This window comes from Arachis ipaensis, chromosome B01 (genome assembly GCF_000816755.2).
Source record: "Arachis ipaensis cultivar K30076 chromosome B01, Araip1.1, whole genome shotgun sequence".
Taxonomy (NCBI): Eukaryota; Viridiplantae; Streptophyta; class Magnoliopsida; order Fabales; family Fabaceae; genus Arachis; species Arachis ipaensis.
The window spans coordinates 60,457,623-60,476,063 of record NC_029785.2 but is presented as its reverse complement, the minus strand read 5'-3'; positions in this window follow the sequence as shown (position 1 = coordinate 60,476,063).

The window sequence follows — 18,441 nt, the reverse complement described above, 5'->3', positions numbered from 1 at the left end:
TGTAGGAAACGGAAGTAGGCCACGAATATGCGCCCGCCACATGCACTGTCGGATAAGTCTAGGGAAGGAGACATCCTTCCCCTCCATAACACACCCGATCAGCAGAAGCATCTCCATGGGGACCTCAGAAAAGTGGGTGGTAGGCAGGACGTAGTGGGCGAAGATCATCTGCCAAGTCTTGGCCTCCCTAGTCAAATGATTGAACAACATCCCCTTTGGCTTGGTGTTGCCTGCGTCCATAACCCATGAAGCGTCCGGTATCCCAATCACGCGCCGAAGCGCCTCATAATCAAAAGTCATGGTATGGATGGCTATCTCAGCCTGATGATGGGCACACTGGTCATGCGGAATGTATCGGCAATGTAATGCCTCCCCAATGGCGGTCTCGGTGATCAGAATCTCTCTACCCCGCACCTGAACTGAATCCAAGGTCGGACGGAAAAAATTGCAGTAGAATTCCTTCACCCAAGATATATTGATGTCACCCAAGTCCCGGTCAACAAAATCAATACCTAACTCAAGGATCCGACCGTTAATGCGCCGTCTCACATCATTAGGTAGGAGCAACTTCTTCTCAATATTTAGCTTCGTGGTTCGATATCTAGAGAACCGAAGCTCACAGTAGAGATTGGGGAATTTGTCAGGATTGGTAGAAGGCAACTGCTGATTCTCTTTATCCTCGTCCTGCAATGGATTCCGATAAGAAGGTATTTGCTCAAGTGCCTCTGCAAACGGAATCTTTATTTCAAGAGTCCTGAGATAATCTGCAAAGCGAGTAAATTGCTTATCCTGCTCCTCTTGGCGGAGTTTTTGAGGATAAGGTATCTTGGCTTTATATTCTTCAACCTTAGTTGCTGCAGGTTTATTTCCTACAGAGGTGGTTGGAGAAGCCTTTTTAGAGGGATTGTTATCAGCACTTGTGTATGTCTGATCCCTCACTGGCATTTGAATGCCAGGGTTAGAAGCTAGAGTGACGTTGGATGCCAACTCCTCACCTGTTCCTGGCGTCTGAACGCCAGAACTGTGCTTCTTTTGGGTGTTCAACGCCAATTCCTTGCTTGTTTCTGGCATTGAACGCCAGGACTGAGCATGGTTTGGGCGTTCAATGCCAGCTTTCCACCCAATTTCTGGCGTTTGATTACCAGAATTATTCCTCTCCGGGCTCTTACTGTCCTCAGATGGATTTTGGGTAGTTTGCTCATTTCTTGGCTTCCTGCTACCTTGAGGAGGGGCATCTAATGTTTTCCCACTTCTCAATTGAACTGCTTGGCACTCTTCTGTTATTTGTTTTGGCAGCTGCTGCTTTGTTTGCTTTAATTGTACTTCCATATTTATATTAGCCATTCTTGTCTCTTGTAGTCTCTCCTTGAATTCGGCTAACTGTTTTGTTAGAAAATTCAATTGCTGATTGAATTCAGTAGCTTGTTCTGCAGGACTGAGTTCAGCTGTTACTGTTCTAGCCTCTTCTTTCATGGAAGGTTCACTGCTTAGGTACAGATGCTGATTTCTAGCAACTGTATCAATGAGCTCTTGAGCTTCTTCAATTGTCTTTCTCATGTGGATAGATCCACCAGCTGAGTAATCTAGAGAAATCCGAGCCCTTCCTGTAAGCCCATAATAGAAGATGTCTAACTGAACCCACTCTGAAAACATTTCAGAGGGGCACTTTCTTAGCATCTCTCTGTATCTCTCCCATGCATCATAAAGAGATTCATTATCTCCTTGTTTAAAGCCTTGGATGTCCAGCCTTAGCTGTGTCATCCTTTTTAGAGGGAAATATTGATTCAAAAATTTTTCTAACAGCTGTTTCCATGTCCTTATGCTAGCCTTAGGTTGGTTATTTAACCACCTCTTAGCTTGGTCTTTTACAGCAAATGAAAACAGTAATAGTCTGTAGACATCCTGATCTACTTCCTTATCATGGACTGTGTCAGTAATTTATAAAAACTGTGCCAGAAACTCTGTAGGTTCTTCCCGTGGAAGACCAAAATACTGGCAACTTTGCTGCACCATGATAATGAGCTGAGGATTCAGCTCAAAGCTACTGACTCCAATGGAGGGTATACTGATACTACTCCCATATGAAGCAGTAGTGGGGTTAGCATATGACCCCAGAGTCCTTCTGGACTGTTCATTTCCACTTAGGTCCATGATGGAGAAAGGGAGATGATGTAAAATAGAGAAAAAAAATATTTTTATTTATTTATTTATTTATTTATTTCGAAAATAAAATAAACTAAAATAAAATAAATAAAGATGGGTGAAGATTTTCGAAAAATGAAGAGAGAGAAAGAAGAAAAATGGTTAGAAAGTTTTGAAAAAGATATGATTGAAAGGATTTGATTGGAAAAGATATGATTTGAAAAAGATGTGATTTTTAAATTTGATGACTAATTTAATGCTAATTTTTCGAAAATTATGAGTGGAATGAAGAAAAGATATTGTTTTAATTTTTGAATTTTATGATGAAAGAGAAAAACACATAAAAGACACACAACTTAAAATTTTTGGATCTAATGCTCCTTGTTTTCGAAAATTTTGGAGGGAAAATACCAAGGAACACCAAACTTAAAAATTTTAATATCAAAACACAAGGAAGACTCAAGAACACTTCGAAGAATCACAAGAACAACAAGAACATGAAGGTAGAACACCAAACTTAAAATTTTTAGAAAACCAAAATAAAATTTTCGAAAACCAAAGAAAAATCAACAAGAAAACACCAAACTTAAAGTTTGGCACAAGATTTAATAGAAAAATTATTTTTAAAAAAAGAATTTAAAAAGAAGACACCCAATTACCAAGAACATAGACCAACGCTCTAGCCAATTGGGCAGTAAATGTAACACTTGTTTTAAAGAAGTATTTTTAATAACTAAGAATAATTTTTTTTGAAAACTAATGTTTTGAAAAGGCGCACGAAAAACAAGAAAAGAAACAGAACAAGAAAAACTAAAGATCAAACAAGAAAAATAAACAAGAACAACTTCAAGATGAAGGAAGAACAAAGAACACAAATTTCGAAAATTTTAAAAGAAAATTCTTTTTCCTAATATAAGCAACAAAATAAACCATCAGTTGTCCAAACTCGAACAATCCCCGGCAACGGCGCCAAAAACTTGGTGCACGAATTGTGAATCACACTTTTCACAACTCGTACCACTAACCAGCAAGTGCACTGGGTCGTCCAAGTAATACCTTACGTGAGTAAGGGTCGATCTTACGGAGATTGTTGGTCTGAAGCAAGCTATGGTTATCTTGCAACTCTTAGTCAGGATATTAATTTGTGGTTATTGACGAACGGATTTTTGACGGTTTAGAATTTCACAAATGAATTCTCGTTGCAAGTATAGTTTCTAAACCAATCACTAATCCTTTCATACAAAAAGTTGTTTGTCACTAGTACAAACCCCTAAAATTTATAAACCGAAGTATTGGACCTCGGGTCGTTCTCCCTAGGAATTACAATAAAGTGTCTTGTTATTGGTTATGAGTTATTTTGGGGTTTTGGATGAGGGGCATGAAAAGTAATTGGCAATGGAAATAAACTAACTACTATAAAAGCTCTTGGCAAGATATGAGAACTAGAAGTTCTATCCTAGTTATCCTTCTCAATTGTGATGAGAATTGTTCATTGCTACCACTTAGTTAACCCTTACTAATTAAAGGGAAGTCAAGTGGATGAATTGACTTGAGCCACAAGTCCTAGCCAACTCCCAAGCCTAAATGCAACTATCTAAAGCAATTGGAAATGCTTAGTTCAAACAAATCAATTCCCAAGAGAGCATGTGTAAGTACAAAAGCTAAGTAATAAGGACTAAGTCCAAACCACAATTGTATTGAATTGTTAAAAGGAGTTCAAACTTGCAAGAATATAGATAATGTGGGTGAACACATGTGATTGAACTTTTGAACCCTCACCGGATGTGTATCCGCTCTATTCACTCAAGTGTTTAAGGGTTAATTCACTCAATTCTCTTCTAATCATATTTTCCAAGATTTGATTTTCTTCTAACAATCAACATTTATTCAATGCATGCATACATTCATCATGAGGTCTTTCATTTAGGTTGTAATGGGGTTAGGGTCAAGGTAGGATCATTTATGGTCAAGTGGGCTAGGATTTGAATCTTTGATTAGCATAGACTTTCCCACCTAACCTAATTGATGACCTATACAAATGCGAGCTATTCGAACTACCCATTCTTCACTTTTTCTTACATACTCATGCATTTTTTTTTTTTTTGATTCACAACACCTATGCATTGATTCCTTTTTATTGACTTCACTTTGGGGCATTTTGTCCCCTTTTATTTTTTTTTTCTCTTTTTTTTTCTCTTTTTCTTTCATTTTTTTTTTTCTTTTCATCATTTTTTTTCCTTTATACATATATATTTTTTTCTTTTTCTTCTTTCAAGCTAAATACAAGGACATCAATGCATAAGGTCTCTACATTTGATTAATACATGAATATGTGCCCAATTCCTAAACATAAAAGTGTATTGCCCCTTTTTATCCCATCCAATGTTCCCAAGCCTCACCAACATGAATAATACACACTCTCACTAGCCTAGGCTAATCAAAGATCCAAACAAGGACTTTTCATTGGTTTTCCGCCTTGGGCTTGTAATGAGCTAAAATAAGAATGAGTTGGTTAAGCATATGCTCAAAATTGGCTAACAATGGAGAGTAAAAGGTTGACTATTTGGGTAAGTGGCAAATGAAATAATGGCCTCAATCATATAAATGCACAAACACAAGAAATAAACGGATATATAGAATCAGGCAAATTAAGGATCACAATCATGGAAAGAGAACAATTTCACACAAGAATGGAAAATAAGTGGTTATAAAATGTAACCACATCAATAGGCTCAAGTCTCACAAGCTTGTGTTCTCAATTCAATACATGCTTCACAAGGTATGAAATTCAAGCAAGTTTCAAAAATTCTTTTTTTTTTTTTTTCAATCAATTGGGTTAATGCCCTATATTTAACTCCTTAAAAAAAAACTCAATGTTTGACTAAGCATTGTTGTGATTGAAAAGTTAAAAAATTTTCTTAGTTCACCCTTTCCTTTTTCACTTAGAATCAATATAATATGCAAAAAGGGTGCCTAAGTTTTACTTAAAACATGATTTCTAATCACAACCGCAAACTAAAAACAAAGATAAACAAAATGTATAAAGAAGAATCCACTAAAAGTACGGAATCTATCATCCAAAAGATCTAAAAATATCCAAAAGCATCCAATAATATCTAGAAGCATCAAAATGTCTAAAATCCAAAATAAGCAATAAAAGTATCCAAAGCAAACTAGAAATGCAAATGCATCAAAATATATACAAGGATGTGCAAAATGAGATAACTAGGCCGAAAAAAAGTTCACCGGTTCCCAAATAATGCTACCGGTGCCCTCCCCACACTTAAAATTAAGCATCGTCCTCGATGCTAAACCGGAGGATCAGTGGGGGGTACAACGATAGGCTCTGGCTCGCTCTTTTTAGAGGCGGTGGCTATGGCTTTGCCTTTATCCACATCCTGAAAAAAAATGTGATAGAATATATAAAACATTTAGCATGTAACAAAGAAGACATGTTCAGGATACCATTATCAAAGAGCAATCATGATGTTGCACTGAATATGTAAAAGTGAGCAAGTAAGCATAAGTGACTGAACCAAAATCGTAACCCTCATTAAAGGTAACACCGCATATGCAAAAGGCACTAATATCATCATATTCATGAAAGAATTGTTAAAGAGGGTTAAAAGTGAGTGTAAGTAAAATGGTGAAAGAAATTAGTGAGTTAGAAAAGTGGATTAGTGATATGATGATATATAGGCTCAATTGAACGAGAAATTGCGGTTCATGTTCACGATGATTGTGCAAATCCGGGAAGTCAAAAAGGGAACGGAAATTTGCCCAAAACTGAAATAAAGATCAAAATGAAACTAATTTCCTTGAAAATCGGGCAGCATTCCGGCTTAAAATTGGACGTTCCCGAATAGCAGAATAGCACAAACAGTAAGAAAGCAGCATCAATTAAGCGCAGCAGCAGTGGTACAGCACTCAGGCAACAAGAAGTGCATAAAAAAACAGTCCAAAATCAGCATACAACATTCAAACAGACAAACAGAAAGTAAGCACATACGGAGCACTTATCAGGCCTAGAATCCTCTATCCAGTCCTAGCTACCTAACCGCAAGTATTTCTAACTAATCCTAACATGCAACATTCCAATTCTAACTAACTAACAGGAAATTAACAGAAATGGCGGATTGATAGAAAGCAGAATCAGGGCAGGAACCTGGGAGCTGGGCCGAAACAAAAAAAATGAGAAAGGGAAGTGGGGCGGAACGGAAGCAGCAGAATCACTGAGGCTTGCCGCCGTGGGTGGTGGCGGTAACGGCAGGGCGGTGAAGGCGAGTCGCTGGCGGCGTTCGGAGGCGTGCGAGACGGAGCCTAATGGACGAGTGAGAGAGAGAGATGGAGTGATGAGGGAAGGCGAGTCGCCGGCGGTGAAGATGGTGGCGTCGAGGATGGTGGCGCGGTGGAAGCTTGGCCGGGAGGAGGAAGAGAGGAGTGAGAAAGAGAGGGAGAACGGGTGGTGGTGAGAGAAGAGGGGGAGAAGGACGAGGCTACGGCAGCGGCGGCGACGGGGACGGAGTGCTCGCCGGAGGACGGCCGGTCGGGAGAAGAAGAAGGGTGGGGAAAATGGAACGTTAGAGGAAGAGAGAGTTGGGGGTGCGCGACTGCGCAGTGTGCCTCGCGAGCTAGGGTTATCCTTATTTTGAATTGGCGCGCACGCGCACCTTGCGCGTCCGCACCCATTGAGAGAATGTGGACCCTACGCGTGCGCGTACAACGCGCTTAAGCGGGGATGAGCAGAAAGAGGAAAGGACGCGTGCACGTACCGTGCGCGCACGCGTGCATGGAGTTGGGCCAGGGGCTTAGAGTTGGCCCAACTCAGGCCTAACTCTCTGGAGAATGGCCTGGGAGTCGCGCCACGAGGTTTGCGCGCACGCGGCAAGTACGCGTCCGCGTGCATTGAGGGGAACGGAGATCTACGCGTGAGCGGACAGTGCGCGTTAACGTGGGGTGGCATATTAGGCAGGGGCGCGTGCGCGTATCATGCGCGCACGCGTACATGAGAGTGGGCCTTAGGCTTAGAATGGGCTTGAGGCACGCCCAACTCTCTGGTCCATGGCCTAGTTTGGTGGCACCGCGCAGGGACGCGCACGCGGCAAGCGCGCGTCCGCGTACATTGACGAATTTGTGAAATGGCGCGCTGGCGCGATGCGTGCGCTCGCGCAGATGGGGTTGGGCCTGGGGCCTAGAGTTAGCCCAGAAATGGCTTAACTCTCTGGGGTTTGGCCCAATCATTTGCAGCAGTAAATCGGCGCGGACGCGGCAGGTGCGCGTCCGCGCGAACTTCCAGGATCTAACAGTCGGCGCGCCCGCACGTAGTGCGCGTCTGCGCTCCTCCTTGTTTGTTTGTTTTTTTTTTTTTTCTTGGAAAAAAAACTTGCTGGGTGCTCCCCTTAGTGTTCACAACTCTTATTCACTCAACCATCATAGAATTCGCAAAAATGCAATTTTTGATATTATTCATCTACTACTAAACACAACATGCATGTGACTAAGCTAACAATTAAATTGTACAAACAAATTTGTATGAAACATCTACCTACAATGGTAACTCAAATCACTTATTAGGCAAATTTAAAAGGGAATGGAAAGAGTTTACCATGGTGGGGTGTCTCCCACCTAGCACTTTTAGTTTAAGTCCTTAAGTTGGACATTTTGAGATGCTTATTGTCATGGTGGCTTATGTTTGTACTCATCCTTGAATCTCCAAGGATCTTTGCTCCTCAATTGGTTGACAGAATTTCCAACCATATTCATCAAACTTGGGCAAAATTCTACCCAAGACGTGAGTCCCCATAGTTGGTCTTTACATAGCGAACCGGGATCCCATATCTGATCTTCACACCCGTCTTCGATTCGATCTTCGTACATTTTCTTTCCTGGTGGTTGACATATAGAATTCTCAAAGAAGCTTCCAAACAACTTCCGAGACCCATGCAATTTGGTTCTACACCAACCATTGTTCTCGAATGTTGAGCTTACAACCATCATGAGCTTAGAATGATGTTTCCAACCACTGCACAACTCTCTTATACTTTTAACTTCACAAAGAGCTCTAAGTTGACCATCATTTTCAATTAAACCATATTCAAGTGAGAAATTGAAGCTAAGGGGTAAGAGTTTTACCCACTTGAATGTTGTATTGAGTGGTGACTTGGGAAGGGAGGCTTCCCCACACTTAGACCATGCAAGGTCTACTTCCTTGTGCTCTTCTTTAGTTGTTTCCACCTCTTCACAATTCCCTTCACTTTCAACCTCATCTTCTTTGTTACGTGGCTTGGTGTTATCTTCAAGAACTTCTTCTTGTTTAATGAGAGCCGATTCAACTTTGGATAGAAATTCATTGATGAACAAGGTCATCTCTTGATCAACCTCCTCATATTCTTCAATTTCAATATACACCATGCCAACGTTTTCCTCTTAGTAGCTCTCTTTCTCATTTCTCACCAAGGGTATGGGAGGTTGTGCACACTCGTTTATACTTTCAACTCCATGTCCAACGGGAGCGGATTCCATTGTAGAGAGAAATTCTTCCATGATTGAATCCATTTCTTGATAAACCGCTTCCAAGTTTCCAACGATGATATGTCTTGGAGATTGCGCGCCCTCCGCAACATCAATATCAAGCTTCTTGGAAGAGTTCTCCATGATGCTACATTCCCTTGGACTTTCAACATCTCTTGAATCTTCAACCACCCCTTCCTTTTCTTCAATGATCATAGGCTCCTCCAATTGTTCCAACACAAAATTTGACTCCTCCTTTTCCACCGAATTTTCCAATTTCTCCTTCATGCTTTGCTCTTCTTTTGACTTCTCACATGTGGTCACGGAGGTACCTTGAGTATTCAAGCATTGGTGGGCTAAAGTGTGCACCACCTTGGTCAAATTGGTCACAAACTCAAGTGTATCCCGCTTCATGGCTTCTTGTCCTTGGAGTAACAAAGTGAGAGGATCGTCTATTGGGGCTTGGGGTGAATAGGAAGGTTCATTATTTTGGAGAGAGGGTTCATGGTAGGAAGGTGGTTCTTCTTGGTAAGGGTATGGAGATGATGAGTATTGAGGTGGTTTCTGGGAGTAATCTTGATATGGTTGTGGTGATTCTAGAGGTTCTTGCTCATAATGGCCATAAAAGTATGGTATGGATGATTGGTTATATGATGGATATGGATCATAGGGTGGTGCTTGGTGATGAAAGGCTTGTGAGAATGGTTGAGGTTCATGTTGAGGATGAGATTCATAGGCATATGATGGTGGTTGTTGAGTGTCACAAAAAGAATCATCATAGCCGCTAAGTTGGCATGCATTAGGATGGAAATTATACCTATAAGTATCCGGAGGTTGTTGCCAATAGGAGTGATCAATTCCTTGAGGCTTCTCCCATCTTGGAGTGTTCCAACCTTGGTACATGTTAGCATTGAAGTTCACATTCCCTACAACACAATTAGAGCCAAACTCATAGCCAAAGTGAGAATTCATTATAGAAAAACAAAATAAAACTAACAAAATCTAGTAAACAAGCAAAAGACAAACTATTTACACTATTCACATGTGTACAATAACCAATAACATAACACCATTGCATTCCCCGGCAACGGCGCCATTTTGACGAACGGATTTTTGACGGTTTAGAATTTCACAAATGAATTCTCGTTGCAAGTATAGTTTCTAAACCAATCACTAATCCTTTCATACAAAAAGTTGTTTGTCACTAGTACAAACCCCTAAAATTTATAAACCGAAGTATTGGACCTCGGGTCGTTCTCCCTAGGAATTACAATAAAGTGTCTTGTTATTGGTTATGAGTTATTTTGGGGTTTTGGATGAGGGGCATGAAAAGTAATTGGCAATGGAAATAAACTAACTACTATAAAAGCTCTTGGCAAGATATGAGAACTAGAAGTCCTATCCTAGTTATCCTTCTCAATTGTGATGAGAATTGTTCATTGCTACCACTTAGTTAACCCTTACTAATTAAAGGGAAGTCAAGTGGATGAATTGACTTGAGCCACAAGTCTTAGCCAACTCCCAAGCAAAGACTAGCCTACTTGTTATGCAGTAATGGAGAATATGTTGGAGTTTTGGAGATGCTTTGTCTTCTGAATCTCTGCTTTCCTCTGTCTTCTTGTTCACACACGCACGTTCCTCCTATGGCAAGCTGTGTGTTGGTGGATCACCGTTGTCAATGGCTACCATCCGTCCTCTCAGTGAAAATGGTCCAGGTGCGCTGTCACCGCACGGCTAATCATCTGTAGGTTCTTGATCATACCGGAATAAGATTTACTATCCTTTTGCGTCTGTCACTACGCCCAGCACTCGCGAGTTTGAAGCTCATCACAGTCATCCAATCCCTGAATCCTACTCGGAATACCATAGACAAGGTTTAGACTTTCTGGATTCTCATGAATGCTGCCAATGGATTCTAGCTTATACCACGAAGATTCTGATTAAGGAATCTAAGAGATACTCATTCAATCTAATGTAGAACGGAGGTGGTTGTCAGGCACACGTTCATGGATTGAGAATGGTGATGAGTTTCACGGATCATCACCTTCATCATAATGAAGCGCGAATGAACATCTTAGATCGGAACAAGCGTATTTGAATAGAAAACAGAAATACTTGCATTAATTCATCGAGACACAACAGAGCTCCTCACCCCCAACAATAGAGTTTAGAGACTCATGCCGTCAAAGAGTACAAAGTTCAGATCTAAAATTGTCATGAGATGCAAAATAAATCAATAAAAGTTGTTTAAATACTAAACTAGTAACCTAGGTTTACAGAAAATGAGTAAACTATGATAGATAGTGCAGAAATCCACTTCTGGAGCCCACTTGGTGTGTGCTAGGGCTGAGACTTAAGCTTCTCATGTGCCTGAGCTGTTTTGGGCATTCAACGCCAGGTTGTAACCTATTTCTGGCGTTGAACTCCAACTTGTAACTTGTTTCTGGCGCTGGACGCCAGACTGCAACATGGAACTGGCGTTGAACGCCAGTTTACATCATCTATCCTTGAGCAAAGTATGGACTATTATATATTGCTGGAAAACTCTGGATGTCTACTTTCCAACGCAATTGGAAGCGCGCCAATTGGACTTTTATAGCTCCAGAAAATCCATTCCGAGTGCTGAGAGGTCAGAATCCAACAGCACCAGCAGTCCTTTTTCAGCCTGAATCAGATTTTTGCTCAGCTCCCTCAATTTCAGCCAGAAAATACCTGAAATTACAGAAAAATACACAAACTTATAGTAAAGTCCAGAAATATGAATTTTTCCTAGAAACTAATGAAAATACACTAAAAACTTAACTAAAACATCCTAAAAATTACATGAAATTAACTCCAAAAAGCGTATAAAATATCCGCTCATCACTTTTCTTCCCCAATCCTAATTTTTCTCTCTCCCTTCTTATTTCTTTCTTCTTCCTTCTCATTTTTCTTTCCTCATTACATTTACATTCTTTCATCCATTGCATTTTAATTTTGTGCATATTTTTATTTTCTTTTCTAAATTTATTATTTTACCATTGGTGTTAAATTTTCTTATTCAACTGTTACATCTTTTCTTGAATTATTTTGGTGCTTAGTGACTTGCTTTACACTGTTGGGTAATACTTTATACTATCTTTCATTACCTACTCTTCCCCTTTGTTGTAAATTTTTTGCAACATTGATATGCCATTTGCTTCCACTGTTTTCTCAATTACATGTTGTAGCTACCACATAATTGTGATCCTCATTATTTGGCATTAACCCAGCCATATTTTATTTGTTTTTTATCTTTCTTTCTGGGTTACTTTTCTTCTTTTCCTCTACTTTCAGGCTGGCCACCAAGAAAGAAAAAGGGAAAGCTTCTAAATGGGGAGATAGACAAGTCCATCAGCATAATCTTCAGAGAAAAGCATTAGTTAAAGCAACCCTTCCACTTGCACATCTTAGCATGCACTGAGGACGGTGCAACCTTTAAGTGTGGGGAGGTCGATACCGATCTCTATGGGTTAGTTATTTTCTTTTCAACACCAATATTCTATTTTCTTTGTTTGTTCATTGTTGCATTTGCATATTTGATTGCATGTTTGTTTGATTTTATGCATTTAGTTACTACTTGGTTGAAGTAATATTTTCTTTTTCAAGAAATTTTTATAGTATTTCACTAATTTAAATTGTATTTAGAACATAGTTTAAAAAGCTAAGAACACACAACCTGTGAGATTTTGAGCTTATTTATATGGTTACATTATTTAACCATAAATTTTTATTCTTATGTGTTTTCTTCCCTATGATTGCAATCTTTGCTTTGTTCTATTCTATATGTCCACTATTTAGTGTATTTACATGCTTGCATATGATTGAGGCCATTACTTGTTTTAGCTCACTTATCCCAAATAGCCTACCCTTTCAATTATCTTTGTTAGCCACTTTGAGCCTTTTAATTTCCATTTATTCTATATTTTACCACATCACTAGCCTTAAGCGGAAAATAATTAAAAACCCCAATTGAATCTTTAGTTAGCTTAAGATAGTGTGTTAACTAATAAGTGTGGGGAAACTATGGGTACTTGGGTTAATGAAAGTATACAGTGTTTAAATGATAAAATATTGGGAATTTGGGTTCCTACTCATGTGAAACTAGAAAAATCAAATATCCATGAGCATTGATATGTTATGGTTTACTTTTTCAGAAAAAAAATAATAAAAAAAAAAGAAAAAATCCAAAAAAAAATTCAATAATTAAGTAAATAAATAAGGAGACAAAATTACCCCAATGTTAAGTTAGTGAAAAATCAATGCATATGTGATAAAATTAAAGAAAAGTTGATACATGAGTATGTGATGCAAAAGTGGGAATTTTGGATAGCTAGACATGAATTAGAATTATATAGAGTATATGTGTGTATAGGTGAGAGCTTAGGTTAGTCAAAGATTCATATTATAGCTCACTTGGCCATATATATATCCTCACCCTTACCTTAGCCCCATTACAACCCTAAAAAGACCTCATGATGTTTGCATTGGTACACTAAATTTTTGTTGATTGGGTAGATGAAGAACAAAGTTTAGAAAGCATGACTAGAGAAGAGTAGAGTGATTAACCCTAGACACTTGAGAGATCAGAGTGATATACACTACCAGTGAGGGTTCAATGCTTAATTCTATGATCCCTGCTTTCATGAGCTATCTTCTTACAAGTTTACTTGTCTTTTATTGTATAATTTGAATTAGTGAAATCTGATTTATGTTTGTCTTGAAGAGCTTATTTACTTTTAACCAAGTAGATAGAAACATCTTAGCATGTAGTTGCATTCATATAGATAGGTTACATTTCATACATTCTACCATTCTTCTTCACTCCCTTATAGCTTCTCTTGAGCTTAGCATGAGGACATGCTAATGTTTAAGTGTGGAGAGGTTGATAAACCACTATTTCATGGTTTATCTTGTGCTCAATTGAGTGGTTTTCATCAACTCTTTACTCACTTATTCATATGATTTGCATGGTTTTACGTTTTCCTTCTTGATTTTGTGCTATAATTGAAAACATGCTTCTTTGACCTTAAATTTCCTATGTTTAATCCTCTCTTATTACCATTCGATGCCTTGATATGTGCGTTAAGTATTTTCAGGTCTGATAGGGCAGGAATGGCTTAAGGGACAGAAAGGAAACATACAAAAATGGAAGGAAAGCACAAAAATAGAGTTTTGAAGAAAAGGAAGCGACGCGAACGCATGGACGACGCGAACGCGTGCCTAGCGCAAAAATGCAGCGACGCGAACGCGTGGACGACGCGGACGCGCACCTTGAGCAAAACGCAAATGACGCATTCGCGTGACCGACGCGTACGCGTGACAAGGAAAACTCCCAGATGACGCGAACGCGTGACCCACGCGAACGCGTGACAGACGCCACGTACAGGAATCTACAGAAAAGGCCTCCAGCGTTTTCCGGACCCTTTTTCGGCCCAAATCCAAACCAGAAACACAGAATATAAGCCAGAGAATGGAGGAATCAAAAGAGAGACATAGAACAACTTAGTAATAGAGATAATTTTCACAATTTTAGGATTAGATGTAGCTTTTAGAGAGATAGGTTCTCTCCTCTCTCTTAGGATTTAGGATTAGGATTTCTCTTATTTTAAGATTGCTTTTACGATCACAGGTTCAATGTTCCTTTAATTTATTTTCTACTTTTATTTATTCTATTACTTTAATTGTTATTTATCTTTTCAATTTGGCTTATGAACCATTCATGTTATGATTTTCTTAATTAATATATTTTGAGGTATTTCAGATTTTATTTTGCTTTAATTTATTTATGAATGATTTCAATTCAATTTAGATTTATTTTCTCCTTTTGGTTTTGGTTAAGTAATTAGCAACACTTGAGTTGTCAAACTCAGCTGTTGATTGAAATTGGAATTCTTTGCTGGTTAATTTGTACTCCAATAACTCTAGTCTTCCCATAGGAGTTGACTAGGACCTGAGGATCAAATCAATTTGTCCACTTGACTTTCCTTTGTTTAGCAAGGGTTAATTAAAAGTGGGAGTAGAATCCAATTCTCATCACACCTGATAAGGATAACTAGGATAGGACCTCAATTTCTTATACCTTGCCAAGAGCCTTTAGAATTATTAATTTATTTTTCTTGCCATTTAAATTACTTGCCCCTTATTTTCAAAAACCCAAAAATATATCTTTTTACATAACCAATAATAAATCATACCTCCCTGCAATTCCTTGAGAAGACGACCCGAGGTTTAAATACTTCGGTTATAAATTTTATTGGGTTTTGTTACTTGTGACAACCAAATTTTTGTACGAAAGGATTCTCTGTTGGTTTAGAAGCTATACTTACAACGCGATTATATTTTTAATAAAAATTCTAGACCATACAAAAATCCTAACGTCAATCTTCCTTATGTTTTATTTCACTTTACTTTTGTCGTAGTATTCTCTCACCTTTTTCATATTTAACTTTTTTGCCTTAGAGGCTTCAAATTTCAAAACTCTGTTGTGTTCAGTTTGACTAGCCCGCTTAAACTTCGCAGGCTGTGACTAGTCCTCTCTTTGTATATCTTACTTATATATATCTTGTTTACTTTAATTATTACCTTGTGTATCCTGGAGCTATCTACAAGGTTTTATATGTATTATATCTCGTTCTGTTCGTACCTATGAATTTAGTTATTGTGTGTGAATGCTTTGCGTTTCGTAATTCTGCTTTATGTGACTTTGAGTTTTTATTCCTTCATCGGGCTTCTAGTTATATAAATTCTTGATTATATACTATATTATGAGCTTTAGATCTGTCATGGCACTTTGCTATCCTTCGCTTTACGGCTAGAGGTAAGGCTTGGGGTGACAGGGTGTTACAGAATCTATTAAATAAAGTTCTCTTATGAAAAGTGGTGGTCAATATACCGGTGATCATATTCTTTGAAATGAAATAAAATATTGATGATCTTGAATGAAAGGGAAAAATGATTCTCTATGAACAAAGACCTAGAGAAGTATTATAAGGTCCCTAAACAAACAGAAGATCTTTGGATTAAAGTGAAAAAGAAAAAGAGAGAAGAGAAACAACAAAGAAAAGAAAAAAGAATGAAAAGATCAAAAGAAATTCAAATTTAAAAGCTCTGAGCATCAATGGCTAAAGAGCCCAATTACGTGCTTTTGGTGTTGATTGTCAAAAGAAAGGCTTGGGCGATTAGATCTGAGGGCTCGGTGCTTCATCACCCGATAACTTAGGCCAACTGGTTGGGGATTATCGATCGAAAGCCCAATATCAAAAGCCAAAGAGGCTCTGGGCATTGATGATTGTGATTAAGTCTTTAGCTACATGCTTGTGGCAGAATGATGGCGGAATTTCAACCACAACTTACAGGTAAGTTCACCGGGTCATACCAAGTAATAACTTATGGTGAGTGAGTGTCAATCCCACGAGGATTAACAGACTAGGAAAGCAATGGTTGATTAGTTATTCTAGTTAGACAAATTGAAGTGAGAGTTTTGATTATCTATTAACGTAAAAGATAATAAAGTCAGAAAATAAACAATGAACAGTTGAGAAAACGGTATGAGAATGGAGTTAAGGCTTTGAGATGTTTAAATGTCCGGATTAATATTCAATGTCAACTACCTTGATCATGCAATGATTATGTTTATGGAAAATCCCAAGTGATTAAATTCCTATTCTTAGGCAATCCAATCTCCTCTAATATAACTGACCATCAATTTCTTGATCACTCAATTATATCAGAGGATTAAGTTCAGTTTCCGATTTATAAGCTACACAACCTAAGAATCCCAAATCATAATGCAGTTATATATCATGTACTACACGAAGTTCAGATAATTAGAAGTTATGAGAAGTTAGTTTTAAGCTATAATTCTAATGATATAACTTTTTCAAAACTCAAATAGAATTCAAGTAGAATTAGAGTTATTTTCCAATAATCACTAATCCCTAGGATGAAGAACGAAACCAATACTTAAACAATAATCAAAGCTTTAATCAAGGATAGAAGAACAAATATTTATTAATCCATTCAAGTAAATAGATCTCCTAACCTTAACAATGGAGGTTTAGTTGCTCATGGTGTAGAAAACCTTAACAGAGAGAAAGTGTAAAAGTGCATAATCAAAATTAGGAAAAGAGAGGTCCCCGCGAAGGCGGATCTCAATCCTATTTATAGTCGTAATTAAAAAGAGATTTAAAACTTAAATAAAAATCTAGAGATCTTTTCTAATAGCTATTTGAATTACTGAAGAAGCTTGCCAAGAGGTGGAAGTAGTCAAGGAAGATCACAAGGGAGTAGAGCTTGCAAGATCATTAAAAGCACCTCTCTCCAAGCCATTACATCTAACACAACATTCAAGTGGGTAAAATTCTTATCCTTAAACTTTAATTTTCCACTTGAATATAGTTTGCTTGAGACAGATGGTCAACTTAGAGCTCTTTGTGGCTTTAAGAGTAAAAGGGAGATGGTAAGTGGTTGGAAACACAAGTTTCGATTCATTGTGGTTGAAAGCTCAAAGTCTAAATGCAAAGGTTGGTGTAGAGCTAGATTTCTTGGGTCTAGGAAGTTGTTTGGATACTTAATTGAGAATTCGGCTTGCTTGCCACCTGGTTAGAATAATGATGATCAACTTGAAGACGGGTGTGGATACAAGATTTGGGATCCCGGCATACAAGATGATCAATTTTGGGAGCTTAAAGCTTGTGAAGAACTTCATCAAGGCTTGGTGAATTTATTTGGAAATGTTGGAGCTTATTGGAAGTCCAAGCATTGGTGGAAGTTTCAAGATGAATTCAAGCACAAGCTACCATAACAAGAAGCTCACCAAATGTCTAACATAAGGACTTTAACTAAAAGTGCTAAGTGGGAGACACTCCACCATGATAAATTCTTTCTATTTTTCCTTTTGTTTATATTGGTAATAAATTGAATTTTTATTTTCAGTTAGAATTATTTAGTTTAAGTTATGGTTTAGCTTGTTTAATAATGTTTAGCATTGCTTTGGTAGCTTGTTAGTTTATTATTATTAAAAAAAAGGTCCGTCCCACATGTGCGCATGGCTGACGCGCACGCGTCATATTTGATACTGATGCTCTCCGGTACAAAAATCAGAAAGTTGTGCTGAAACTGTGCGGGGAGGCACAACCCAACCCACACGTGTGCCTCGCTAACGCGTACGCGTCATTACATTTCTGGCCTTTCACGCGTGGGCGTGACCGACGCGCACACGTCGTATCTGAATGCTGTCATGCCTGGTACAGTATATAAAGATACTATACCATCTAATAGCCACATAGGTTGATTCCTTCAAAGGACACTTGTCCATTAAACGCTCTTTCAACACAAATCTACACATGTAGATTTGTCCCTTTCATTTATACCAAAAAATTTGCCTTTTTTTAAGTATGTTTTTATTAAAAATGTGAAGACAACATCTCATAAATTGAAAGCATAAACTGAAGTATAGTAGATCTTTTTCTTTCTTAAATCCAAGTATATTATTGTATGTACTTCTTGTTAGGATGATATAAGTAAAAGAATGTTAGAGGTTATTGGAATTTATTGTTTTTTATCATCAGTTAGCCATCAATATTTATAAATATAGGATAAAGTATGTTGTTAGATTACTAAACTAAAAGAACTAGACTAAAAAAAATAAGTTAATAACTAAATAATAATAAAAAATAATAAATTTTGATAACCTCCTAACATTTCTTTATAAAAAAATTTCATTATGTCTGATTTAATGTAAATTTTTCATAGAGATATTTAACTTAT